Raw genomic sequence first — 12,533 nt, forward strand, 5'->3', positions numbered from 1 at the left:
TGGCACCTTCTGCATGCAAAGCATTGCCTGCTCTATTGCTAAGCTATGGCTCCTGCTCCTCAGCTTCTTGGAGTCCTTAGGCTAACAAGCAAAGCCTCTTCTTTACTTCTTGCTTTTCCAAACTGAGCATGTGGTTCTTCTCTTGCCAGAAGGAGGAGGTAAATAGGAACACTAGTGTAATTGCTCATACTTTAATTACATTTCCAGTTCATGTTCCCACACCCCACATGCCACTTTCAATTTCAGTTGGTTCCCATTGTGTCTTCACTCCTTCAGCATGCTGTCCATTCTTCTCTTTAAGCAAAGACCTCCGGTGTATTTCCACATGTTCTTACCCACAAGCAATCCCTCATGAAGCTTGCAATGGCCTAAACATATACTCATTCCTGTATGTTTTATGGATGCGATCTAGTTGCACTGCATCATGAGTTTTGTGGTCTTAAGGTTATATAAACAATAGCTAGCAGCTCTTTGGAAAGATGCCTCCAATTTTTCAATTCCTCTGTTGCTCTTTAATTGCTAAGTATAGACCACTTTGGTGTACCTGGAACACAGATAATAGTACTGGCACTTGTATATAAAAATTACATCCTAAATCCATGCTGACAATCTCTTGGATGCTGGTGATAAATTTTTGAGATCTCCCAAGAGTCCCTTCTTTAACAGGTTGGATCCAACTTACCAAAGAGAGAAATTTGGCATCCCATCTCTATGGGAATTTTGCACACAGAACTCTTTCCCAGATGTTTGGGAGGTATCCTGTGAACTGACCAAGTTATAGAAGCAAAAACACAGTCATTCACTGGGTTGGAAAGCCTGACAGATTGTTGGAATACAACCCCTTCTCCTAATTCAGTAAGGTTCATCCTGACATGAGCCAAGCTCAGACCCCTAGGAATTTGGGCTTGGCTTGTACTGGGCTTCACCCCATCATTACTACCAACCAGATGTACCTATCCTGCTCCTAGGGCCGGCGTTAGCAGTGGGTGAACAAGGTGGTCACCCAGGGTGCCAAGCTGAGGGGAGGGGAGGCACCAACTGGAGCTCAGGGGCTGTTTTTTACTGAACTGTCTGCAGAGAACTAGGGTGGCAAAAAGCTAGTGTCTGTAACCTTTTTTCCGAGGTTCTACAAGTTTTTGGGTAATAACTACAAAAATGATCTTCCTTCAGTTAGCTTTAAAGTATGTTTCTTTTTCAGTTTCCACTTTGATGTCATTTGGGCTAGGTAAAAATTAGTAGAGTGAGTGAGTGAGTGAGTGAGTGAGTGCCACCTAAGGTTTCCAGGCAAGGTGCCACTGGAGAGTAATTTTCTGTGGCAGTTACTACAGGGAAGTGGTGTGAGGCCAGGTCTTAAGGGAGGACACATTCCTGAGTCAGTAGTGGAGAAGACCAGCAGCAGCTCAGAACCAGAGGACCTGTGAGATTGAGTCCCAGGAAGCAGAAAAAAGTAGGCCAGAAGGGATTTGAAATTTGGAGGAGGTACTCAAGAGAAGCACAACCCAATCTCTATTTCCTTATCCTCATGTAAGAAAAAATGAAGCCCAACTATCATTATGCTTGATCCCAGGGCAACGAGGAGCTGCAGGCAAGAACTCTCACATGTAGTCTGTGTGTGCATGCAATAATTCTCAGCTTTGCATGGGTCTTTGTAGGGGGCAGCAGTAGGGCCTCCAACATCACACGGCACCAGGCCCCGTCAACCCTTTGGATGGTCCTGCAAGGCTGACCATGGGGTTGGGGCCACTGAAGGCACTCCTCGCCCACAGTGCTATTTATCCTAGGGCTGGCCCTGCCTGCTCCTCACTTCCCTCCAACTTACCTGGTGGTGGAGACATCAGTGTGGCCTGAGCAAGGTCTCTTTGGAAGCTGCTAGGAGAAGGCTGTCTCCCTGATGACTAGAACATTGCATCAGTGATGTCTAGGCATTAAGGAACCTGGGAAAGGTAGTTCTCCAAGGCACCTGAGTCCAGACTGAGGACTTATACTATGGACCCAAGTGTCTTGAAGAATTGTTTCCTGGAAGCCCTCACTCCTGGAGTGCTATTGGTGATATTGCACATTGCCTTCCCTTCAGTATAAGCGTTTTGTTTAGGCTTGGCATGCCCTCAGAGCCCCCAAACCCTCTATCATTCACTGGAGGCTTTTGGTGAGTCCTTCATTCCTCCTGGAAAAAATCCAGGACTCTTCTCACCATCGGGCACACACATGTGTGATAGATAGCACTCTTCAAGTACATGAAAGCTTGCCTCACAGAGGAGGGCCGGGATCTCTTCTTGATCATCCCAGAGTACAGGACACGGGATAATGGGCTCAAGTTGCAGGAAGCCAGATTTTGACTGAACATCAGAAAAAACTTCCTAACTCTTACAGCTATATGGCAATGGAACCAATTACCTAGAGAGGTAGTGGGCTCTCCAACACTGGAGGAATTCAGGAGGCAGCTGGACAGCCATCTGTTGGGAATGCTTTGATTTGGATTCCTGCATTGAGAAGGGGTTGGACTTGATGGCCTTATAAGCCCCTTCCAACTCTACTATTCTATGATTCTATGCAGAGTTTGGAAAAGTTACTTTTTTGAACTACAACTCCCATCAGCCCCAGCCATCATGGCCACTGGATTGGGCTGATGGGAGTTGTAGTTCAAAAAAGTAACTTTTCCAAGCTCTGATTCTATGTATGAAGAACTGTGTTTGTCTTTTAAGTTACAGAAACCCTTACAATTCCCTTCCTCGATTTATGAAGTTCACTCATCAGTTAAATACATTCCCCACTTGACTTGTAATCAGTTTCCCTTTCCAGAGTTGGTTCATGGGTCTGGTATGCTGCAACATCCTACTGTCTTCAGGCTTCAAGGTCACTTGTGCATTGAGCCTTGCACTGCCTCTCCCCAGCCACCGTACTCCCCCTACATGCTGGTGGGGGAGGACAGAGCATGCTCAGGCCTGAGCCAGCATCTCCTCACACTACCTAGGCATGAGAGAAGGAGGAAAGGAAATCTCACAGAGGGGTCATACAGAGAGACTTTGCTGCTTCCTGCCAGTGCCCTGCTGCTGCTGCCAGGAATGCTTAGGGGAGGGGAAGGGAGGGGAAGGGGAGCACACAGAGAGTCAGCCATGCAGTAGATCTCTTCCTGCATAACCAGACCCCTGCAGAATAGGACAAAGGAAGGGTGTGTGACCTCAGGCAAGGGTGAGTGTCTTAGGGAGAGTTCTGGGGCTGGATAAAGAGCATTGGTGGGGTGGATTAAGCCTCCATATGTCTGATTTAGAAGGTTAAGAGGTATAGCACAGACCTCTTTGTCGAATTGTGTCCACTGTACACTTCAGGACTCACATGTTGCATCAACCCCAGAACACAGGAAGGTGGCTTAAACTGAGTTTGACCATTGGTCCATCTAGCTTAGTGCTGTCTGCATTCCTTGACTAGCTGCAGCTCTCCAGGGTTTCAAACAGGGGACATTCCCAGCCCAATATGCACTGGGCATTGTATTGGGTAAGTCAGTCCCATTGGAGGGGATGCACCTGTAACCTTGTCTGAATGGCTTTCAAGAACTGACATCCCCAGTGTTTGGGCAATCAGGTCAGATGTGAGGTCTTCTTACTTTAGTTAAACAGCCAGTTGACCATAAGAGCCCTGCTGGAGCAGGTCAAATGTCTGTCATGTTCAGCATCCTGTTCTCACAGTGGCCAATGAGATGCCTATGAGAACTCCACAATGATGTCAATCATGATTAGGGATGAGATCTGTTGGCTGGTGCTGCTTTGAAAGCATTCTGTTGACCTAACAGGCAGTATCATTTTGAATTTGTTCTTTGTCCACTATTCATTGCTTTTGCCAGTCCGATTCCCCCCCCCAAATATCAACACTAATATCAATATTTTGAAAGGAAAGCAGCTTTGTGTCCTCCTCCTCCTCTGCTATTATAGGCTTGGCTTGCTTCCTCCCCACTTGGAACTTGGATGATTCGAGTGGAGTGGGGGTAGCAGAGAGAGGGGGGGGGTCTGTACTGCTGTGCTGTGCTGCAAGTAAAATCAGTAAAAGAACAATATTTTCGAGGAAATATTTGAGGGGGGAAATCTGGTGTGAGGGGAAAGCAGCTGAAGTTCAGAGCAAATGGGATCACTCTGTAAGGATGAAGAATATGTGGACCATTGAAAAATGTGGTGCTAAATCTGAATTCAGCAGAATTCTCACTCATCCCTAATCATGATATTATCTTGGTAAAGCTGGGAAAGTTGGACAGTGAAAAAAGCGGATAAGAGAAAAATCAACTCATTTGAAATGTGGTGCTGGAGGAGAGCTTTGCGCATACCATGGACTGCGAAAAAGACAAATAATTGGGTGTTAGAACAAATTAAACCAGAACTGTCTCTAGAAGCCAAAATGATGAAACTGAGGTTATCATACTTTGGGCACATAATGAGAAGACCTGATTCACTAGAAAGGACAATAATGCTGGGAAAAACAGAAGGAAGTAGAGAAAGAGGAAGGCCAAACAAGAGATGGATTGATTCCATAGAGGAAGCCACAGACCTGAACTTACAAGATCTGAACAGGGTGGTTCATGACAGATGCTTTTGGAGGTCACTGATTCATAGGGTCGCCATAAGTCGTAATAGACTCGAAGGCACATAACAACAAAGCTGGGAGGGGAAACTTCAAGCCTAGGGGCCAGATGCGGGCATCTGGGCCCCCCTCTCTCTAGCCGTCGGGGTTCTCCTCCTCAGGTAACAGATCCTTTCTCCAGGCCACACCCCTCACTGGCCCTGATCTGCACCCTCAAGTGTTTTTGTCCTTAAACCCTGATAATGCCTCTTACTTGCCAGGATGAAGGCTGGAGAGGTTTGTCTTTGGGGTAGGAATCAAAACCCACCACCGGCATGTGGCCCCCAGAAGTCTGCCCTCTAAAGAATGAAGACCTTGGGCTGAAAAGGGTCCCCAAGATCTGTGGTAAAGCCAGGACTCAAACCCAAGGCCGTTGACTCCTGATTTTTTTTTTAACATGGACTTGAGCAGCGGTGTTTCTTCCAACAGTAGCAGTTTGGTTGAATCAACAGTGAGAAAAGGATTCCCACCCTGTCCAGATGCCTTTAATCTGGCACTGCAGCCAAAAAGCCAGCTTTTCACCCCTTAAAAGAATGGCTCACAGACTTCCAAAGAAAAGCCATTTGAAAAACAGATTATTGGCTGTTGAATCTCATTATTAACCAATGGCTCTTGTCTTTTGTTTGTCCCAGCAAAAATCTGCTTGCAGTGGGTTTATATTTTGAAGTAGGAGTGCATATTGCCACATAAGAACTTCTAAGAAGCCTGAGGGCCTGGAATGTCCTGAGGACCTTTCTCTCTTTATATTCTAGTTGAGCAGTTCTTAAAGATGTAGGGGGGTGCGGATTCCCCCAGCCCCTGACCCTTCAGGCCTTCCCAGTGGGCCCCAAAGTCCAATTAGCTGGGAGTGTTAGTACACTGGCCATACACATGTCAGCCAGGTTCCCATCAGTGGGAAGTATGACACAGGGACATCAGAAAATGCTTTACACTAAGTCAAGCTGCTGGTCCATGTAATTCATTATTGTCTACACTGACTGCCAGTGGCTCAGCAGGGTTTCATTCGGGGTTCTGAAGATGCCATGGATTGAACTTCCTTTCCTGGACACAGCCAGAATGGCAAGGCCACTGTCACACTGACCTGCCTCCACCCTTGAAGCACAAGCTGTGAAATCATAGGTATAAAGGAAGCAATAGAGAGAGCATTAACCTGAATAACCTACTTTGTCCATCCAATCTGTCTCTGGATGTAGCAAGGCACTGAACATCTCCAAATGTTTTTTTTTCCTGCAGAGGCCCAGTTCATAATACTTTCAGAGTCCTCAAACTGCAGCCAAGCACCTGTAAATACTGAATGGCACTTGCCAAGGGCCTTAAGTTTTAAACTCTCCATCATCCAAGTCCATTGGCCATACTAGCTGGGGCTGCTGGGATCTGGAATCCAAGGACATCCAAAGGACCTCTAGTTCCCTGTCCTTGACCCAGACCCTTCAGTTCTGCAGCAACATATGGATTAACAAGGCAGGCGCGTGGGATGGCAATGCAAACTAGAGTCAATTTGAGGCTACAGGGAACATTAGGAGATCAGTAACCTTCACTCTGCTTGCCCTGCAGGAACCCCAGCTAGGATACAATACTTACAACATACTGTAGGATGTTCTTTTGGAGGTTATCTTTCCAGCCAGATTAATCTGTTCCTGCTTCCTCCTGACATGCTTGTTTCTGATTGTCCTGGGTATTCCATGCTCCATCCTACTGTTGTCTCACCATCTTGGTCTGGCCTCTGATTCCTGGACTTTTGCTTCTTCTGAATTGCCCATCTTTCTTGTTCAAGAACATAAGAAGAGCCTGCTGAATCAGGCCAGTGGCCCATCTAGTCCAGCATCCTGTTTTCACAGTGGCCAATCAGATGCCTGTGGGAAGCCCCCAAGCAGGACCTGGGAACAAGAACACTCTTTCCTTCTGCAGTTTCCAGCAATTGGTATTCAGAAGTAAACTGTCTCTACCATGCAGGCAGAGCATAGCCATAGCCATCATGGCTAGTAGCCATTGATAGCCTTATCCTCCATGTCTAGTCCTCTTTTAAAGCCATCAAACTTGCTGATCATCACTGCCCCTTGTGGGAGCAAATTCCATAGTTTAACTATTCACTGCATGAAGAAGTATTTTCTTTTGTCTGTCCTGAGTCTTCCAATGTTCAGCTTCATTGGATGTCCACAAATTCTAGTGTTATGAGAGAGGGAGAAACACTTTTCTCTAGTCACTTTATCCATGTCGTACATAATTTTACACACTTCTATCATGTCATGTCTTACTCACCTTTTCTCTAAACTAAAAAGCCCCAAATGCTGCAACCTTTCCTCATACAGGGAGTGTTCCACCCTTTATTCTCTGCTCTCAATAGTCTCTCTCTTTCATCACTTTCAGACTACAGAGCACCTGTACAGGATTGACTCAGTTCCCATCAGACTCTAATTATGACTTACAGGGATGATCTTATTACAAACAATAATAAGCTCACATGGTACTTCATATAAACTGAGCCCCACCTCTTTCTGGTTGAATCTTCTTTACTTCTGCTGATTGGCTCGTGTTTATACGGTCCCTTTGATTTTTCAATGTGTTCATTCATTTTTTTTAACCTACCTGCAAAACCAACTGGATTTCTGTATGCTTAAAAGAGCCAGAGTGGTATAGTGGTCAAAGTGTTAGACTTGGACCAATGAGACATGGATTCAAATCCTCACTCAGGCCATGAAGCCGTCTTAGTGATCTTGGTCAGTCACTCCTTTTCAGCCTAACACACATCACAGGATGGCTGTGAGAAGAAAATTAGGGTGGGCAATAATAGCATCCATGTATAATGCTCTGAGACAGCTTTGAGAAAGGCTGGAATACAGTTTAAGGAATGCATGGAAGGTAAATCTGTGTGTGTGTGCGCGCGCGCGTACACACACATGCATTAAAATACACATATAGATATGCACATCCTTTCACTGTTCACTTAACGCATGTGCTAAAGTAAGTCCTTTCCACAAAAGCTCATGAATTGCATTGATCTGTCTCTCCTGATCTACCAACCCATGTGGTTGCAATATTCATATACACTCTTCTGTGGCATATGAACATACTATGAGGAAGTGACTCCCACACCACTCTGGGGATATGGCTTAAAATAGTCACTGTCTTCAACTCTTCAGTTCAACTTCGAACTTGCTTTGAGACCAGCCTTCCCCAATGTGGTGCCTTCTTGGTGTTTTGGAGTACAACTGCCGTAGTCCCAGACCATTGGCCATTCTGACTGGGACTAATGGAAGTTGTAGTTCAACAAAATCCGGAGGGTGCTAGGTTGGGAAAAGCTGGCTTAGACACTGACTGCTGCTTACAACACTTGCTTCCTGTGAAGATCACCTGTGTCTCATTAAGTTGTGGCATGTGTCCATTGACGTGACAGTATCCCTTTTTGTGTGTGTGTATGAATCTTTCTGTGTTTTGAAGCTGAGACCTGCTATTTTGAGTCCTCGGAAGCCCCCAAGCAGAGAGTCAATCTAACCTTTGAGGCCACAACCCGTCATTAGACAAAAGAGAATGTTGCTAGGGGTATTATGGAGGGAACACATTCAAAAATGAAGCAGACGGCAGCTCCATGCCACAAATTGCTGCTAAAATCATAAAGGAAGGTCAACAATGTGAAGAATTTCCTGCCTTCCAGCTTGCAAAGTCAACAACCGTCACGCTGAAATGTTCTCAGATGAGGGATTTATGATGAATTCTTCAGAAAAGCACCAGTGTCTTTTCAGTAAATGCCATCAAGCAGTTTTCTTTTTAAAAAAAAAGGAAGGAAAGAAAAAAAGAAAGAAAGAAAGAAAGAAAGAAAGAAAGAAAGAAAGAAAGAAAGAAAGAAAGAGGGGAGAACCTCTAAAAGAAAATAGGATTTGATACCATAAAGACAGACCAAGTGGTGTCTTTTCTGGAACAGTGAAACAAGGTTGAATAGCAGCCTGCAGCCAGATTAGCAACAATTAGGTATGTTTGTTTGGCTTTTTCAGGCTCAAGGGGTGGGGAGAAACAGGAGCTGCTTAGAGTAGAGAGGAAGAATTGTGCCATGGTTGGAACAAACAGCTACAATCATTACTGAATGCTAGTGCCAACAGGATGCTATACGAGCACAGAAACAGCATGGTTTCTGCCCCAAAGAATTTACAATCTACACTAGATCCAGATAGTTCTTTGATATAATTCCCAGGATGGTTTAACAATCAATCCCTCTTTCCCAGGATTTCTGGGAACTGTAGCTCAGTGAGGGGAATAGGGGTTTCCTAACAACTCTCAATACTCTGAACAGACTACAGTTCCCAGGATTCTTGGAGGGAAGCCATGGCTGTTTAAAGTGGTATGACACTGCTTTAAATGTATAGCATAGATGGACCCTTTGTCTCCCTCCTCTCCCAGCCTCTCACCAGGCTGGCCTTTCCAAAGCAAGATGCAATGAAAAATGAGCAAACATCCACCCTGTTTTTGTTCCTGTGTTATGCTGCTTACACACATACGTAGCTGGATAGAATACTGCTAATGGCCACACCCTTAGTAGAAATGAAAGGCATCATTGTACATGTCAAACATGGAATGGGACTTCTCCTCTGACCTGCCTCACCTTTGTTGCTGCTTGTTTTCATTTCTGATCTTGTCTTTGCATCCTTTCAGCTCTCATCTCAGATATAGACATTCTGTAGAAGAAGAAGCATTTCAGTACAGGATTTTGGCTTAGGATTGCCAGGTCAGAAGCATCCCAAACCTTGAGATTTCATGGGCGGGCCCTAATGATGTCATACGGGCAAGCCCTAGTGATGTTATTATGCGTGATACATTAAGCATCAAGCACAGTTACTTGGAATATACCACTCAAACAAAAAGAAATTCTCTGATTGGAAATTAAGATAGAAATCTTAGTTAAATGAGGGTGTTCCCAGGTCCAGCTGAAGTAATGGGATAATTCCTTCTCATCTGCTTAGGGAGCCTGGTAGGAAACATTTAATCTACCCTACTTGCTTCTGGCAAGAAGGTTTAATTGCCCTCAGGCCAGGCCAGTCACCAGAAGGCTATTGTAGGAAGAAGGGAGCTTAGTGTTGTGGAGATGTTAGATGGGAACACTCCAAAGTAAAGATGGATGCCCCTGAAGGCTGCGATTCTAAACACACTTACAAAGGGACTAAGCCCCATAGAACTCAATGGGACTTACTCTTGAGTAGATATTGTTAGGATTGTGCTGTTGGTAAGGCTTGACTAGGGATCCTCTGCAAAGATATCCATATCCAATCAGGGTTAGTAACCCTCTGCCTGGAATGCCCTGCCTGCCTTTGAACATGGCTGCTCCAGACTTCTTTACAGACTCGACCCTTCATTGCAGAGAGAGGTTTGAGAAATGAATAAGAGTTAAGAAGATTCTCTGTCCTTTCCTGCCTCCTGCGTGGGCCACTATAAACTCACTTTGACAGCCAACCCAATTCCAGTGAGTAATAACTGACAGAGAGAAAACATACATGACTTGGTTTTTCACAGGCAGTAGCTTGGGAATAACAGCAGTTGAAGCCACACTTCCCAGTATGTGAATTCTCTTTTACCACTATAGAGCAAGAAATAAACCATCATGCAAACAACAAGGTGCATCATTAGTGGGTTTAAGGGGGATCAGCTGAGCACATGGAACCACTGTTGTTGCTTCTATGGATGTAAGGGAGTGAGGTCAGAGATAAATGAAATGCAAATAGAAAAATAAAAATAAAACATAGTGATGCTTTCCTAAATGCAATACCATACCAATGACAACAAGATTCCTATGAGTAAGCGAGAAAACTCAGCATCCCACAACCACTCAGCATTCCTAACTAAAAACCAAAACTAAAAAAAACCTAGCAGCCAGTCAGCCCTATCAGCACATAATACCTCTGCTCTGAAATCTGTACTGGCTATCGATTCGCTACCAGGCCAGGTTCAAGGAGTGCTTTCCATGTTACAGGTGCCACATAGTACTTGTTCTGCTCTTATAAGAAATCAGTCCTTTAGTGTGACAGCACCTACGCTTTGGAACTCCCTGCCTATTGACATTAGGCAGAAGCTTTCATTGTACTCTTTGTGGCACCTGCTAAAAACATTTTTTGTTTAGGCAAGCCTACCCAGGCATGTGGAAGCTATTATGCTTTTTATCTGATTTTAACTCATTGTTAGTTTTATTATTTTGAATGCTTTTAAATACTTTTAACATGTTTTAAAATGTTTTATTGTTTTAATTCCTTCTGTAAACTGCTTTGAGTTTTTTTTAATAATAAAGTGGTATATAAATGCTGTAAGTAAAATACATAAATAAATTTCAGAATCACTGTGGCCCTTGGGTCTCTTTCCACTTTTAGGAACAAAAGAATCTGCCTTATACTGACTCGCCGTAAGTTGTGATTGACTTGAAGGCGCATAACAACAAACAAAAACTGTTGACATGGACTAGCATTGGCTCTCCAAGTTTCCAGGCAATAGTCTTTTCCAGACACTGAATTTTGGACCTTTGCATGCAAAGCATGTGCCCTACCACTGAGTTACAGTCCTTCCCGTTTAAAAAAGTATCTTTTAAAATTGGTCTTTCCAATTCACTAATGAATGCACAGCATACCTAGGGTAGATCCACACCATACATTTAAAGCACATTCAACATACATTTGAAGCACATGAATCTCACCACAGAATTATGGGAGTTGTAGTTTGTTAAGGATGGTGGGAACTATAACTGTGAGGGGGAAACTACACTTCCCAGGATTCTTTGGGGGAAGTCATGCACTTTAAATGCAAGTTGGATGTGCTTTAAATGTATTATATGGATCTGATTACTTCATAAACTTTGTCTGCATATAAATCATTTTAATTAATTTTTAAAATGGAAATCAGCTACAAAGTTTACTTGGTGACCATGGGCTACTCACCATCTCTCAGACTAATCTGCCCCTCAGAGTGAAAACAACAGAGGGGAACCATGACCACCTCAAGCAAGAAGGGCACACTTAAAACGTACAGGAAATAATAATGTACAACCACAGTGTAAAATTAGATATATGTTGAGACATAGTATGAAGAAATATTTATGTAAGCATGAAAGTAAAAAATGTTTATTATTTACACAACCTGTAAAGATATTTATAGTGCAATCCTATGCATGTTTACTCAGAAGCAAGTTCCAATGTATTCAATGGGGCTTACTCAAGCAGGGAAGTGTGCACAGGACTGCAACCTTAAATGATAAGGAAAGTTGCTCACCCAACCCAAAATTCAGAATTATGCCACTTTAAGCTATTTTGAAACTGTTTTGTTTCATGATTATTGGATTTTAAATGGCTATATTACTTATTGTGAAATGCCTTGGTTTTCAACCCTACCTCACAGGGTTGTTGAAAAGATACCACACACACACACACACTGGAGATGTAAAAATACATACATATATAATAGTTTATTGTCAAAACCAGTTGGTCACTGCAGAACATTTTTTTTAAAAAAAATCAGGATTAGTTTCCTACCAAATAAAAGCAATGACACCTAAGTAAGCCCTGCCTAATTGCTTAAAAAAGAGATTGGAGGAGGAGATAAAGAGTTCCAAGATTTTGCTATGTTCACTCAAAAGTCCCATTGATTTACAGCACAATCCTAACCTTGTCTACTCAAAAGTAAGTCCTACTGAATTCAATGGGGTCTACTCCCAGGTATATGGTATTAGCATTGCAGTTTTCCTCCCAGAAAAGTGAGTATAGGATTAAAGTTTCACGTTGGGAAGGTTTTCACAACAGGCTATGAATTAGACAAATAAACTGCCCTTTTCAACAGCCCAGGAAAATTTAAACTTGTTTGACTCCTTATTATTAGGAAAGTATGACATTGTAATGGCATCATATGCTGCTATTTTATTTATTTATTTATTTATTTATTACATTTATACCCTGCCTTTCTTT

The sequence above is a fragment of the Rhineura floridana genome, chromosome 8 (assembly GCF_030035675.1).
Source record: "Rhineura floridana isolate rRhiFlo1 chromosome 8, rRhiFlo1.hap2, whole genome shotgun sequence".
NCBI classification, from domain to species: Eukaryota; Metazoa; Chordata; class Lepidosauria; order Squamata; family Rhineuridae; genus Rhineura; species Rhineura floridana.